We start from the raw sequence: 2002 nt of genomic DNA, 5'->3' as shown, positions 1-2002 counted from the left end.
TGGTATAATGCCTCCTGATCTACGCAGATGTACTGGCCTTATCAGGGATTTCCACAAGATCTCCAGGAATTCTAATCTACCTGTACATAGCGACCTATCACTTTTTAATCGTAAGGGGCTGAAATCACGCCATGCAACTCTGTGCGTCGCTGCTGACATGCTGCTAAGGATTTCTAACCCCTTGAAGAATGGAAAGGTGGGTGGCAGCAGTGCCACATGAGCGCCTGCATAACACCTTCTCAGGTGCTAAACGTCCAAGTGGATTCGACGTGCTAAGCAAGACCTGGACTTTCCTCAACAGAATACGTTCTGGCCATAGCCGACGCAGGAATGCTCTCTTTAAGTGGAAGAAGCTGCCTAATCCTGTCCATGACGGTGGGGCCCCATACAAGACTGTTCACCACATTGTCAGTGAATGTAGGATTTGAGACTATCACGATGCTGAAGAAGACTTCCTGCTAGCAACTCCAAAGGCAATGCGTTGCTTGAAGGACTGGATATTCAGTTGTAAAGCCAAACTTAAGTTTCTTGTGCGTAAATATGTACATACGTATATGCAATTTAATTTTATGATGAGTCTGTATTAGCCATACGCTAAATAAGATTAAGGAAAAATATTTCCTTAGAAAAGAATTGCTTAAAGCTAAGCGTGTTTGTGCGCTGCTGCAAGAAAGTTTCCGACATCTTGTGAAACATGTACGCAATGAAAAATTACAACAAAAAATAAACTTTGAAATAGCTACAATAGAAATCAAATTCTGTGTGTGGCACACAGTGGCTCTCGTAACAAATCAATTCTACTCCCACTTTTAACTTGAACAAACGCTAAAAACGAGTACGGATGTTCTTTACGTAACTTGCTGTTTTGCTACCGTTTGGAAAGTATTTTTTTCCAGATTTTTCTGTCTGGTTTTATTGTCTCAGAGTTTTGGAAGATATTTAGTTTGCTTGGCGTCATGCGCCCAGTTGCATTTAGCATGAAAATAGTAACTACTTAGGTAACAAATGTATTGTAGTATATATATATATATATATATATATATATATATATATATATATATATATATATATATATATATAAAATAAATGTTAAAATTATGCGTATGTTTACGTCATGCAACGCTCGCTAGTATAAAATCTCCTTATGTGTGACTTGCTTTTACTGACGAGGGTAGAGATATTGTTGAATGCTTAGTGAGAGAAAAGTAATTTAATAATTTTGAAAACTGATACGCCCGCAATTTGAGGCTGATTCTCGTTGGAACCGTTAGTCACAGCAAATAAAATGGACCTACATTAGCGAGAGAGGTACGAACGGGTCATTTGCTAGTGCCACATTTCGTGATTGTGGTTGGTTTCACGATCTAGACGGCATCTCTGATGAGCTGATCTGCAGAAAAACATTATTCCTTTTATGTTTTGACCATCTAATCGTAAAGTTAAAGACTGTAAGCTCTTGACAAAGATGAGAATTATACCCGTTTAATTTCTGCGTACCGCGCTAGCGGCCATATTGACACGGCCCAAGCCAGTCAGGAACTAATCCGTTTTCACTTACCTCTTTTTAGAGTCTGTAAGATCAGATAAACTGCTCTGTCTTCTCTGTAGTAAAAGGTGCCACAGGAAAACAATAATTGTGTGCGCCGATTTCTTCGCTTGAATGGTTACTACTAAATAATGAACGGACATACTCCCATCTGCCTGAACTCTGTTCAACGCTAAAAAAGTAAAGATATCAGAATGTGACAAAAGATAGATACTGTTTGTCTATAATGATAATAATATACCATCTGTCACTGAAATTATTTATTGTAACTCTTCACACAGCGACGAACAGTTGGGTTTTATAATTTTACATACGGAATTCACATGTGTGAAAGTAATTTGTAGCGTCAGTTGACATGAGTCTCAAATACAATTCATCTTCTAACTTTTGTTGTGTGAATTGTGGCAGTTAGTGGTGTATATGCAGGTTACACCCCTTACCATCATTTTCTTAAGT

The sequence above is a fragment of the Schistocerca cancellata genome, chromosome 6, assembly GCF_023864275.1.
Source record: "Schistocerca cancellata isolate TAMUIC-IGC-003103 chromosome 6, iqSchCanc2.1, whole genome shotgun sequence".
Taxonomy (NCBI): Eukaryota; Metazoa; Arthropoda; class Insecta; order Orthoptera; family Acrididae; genus Schistocerca; species Schistocerca cancellata.
This window is presented reverse-complemented; position numbering follows the sequence as displayed.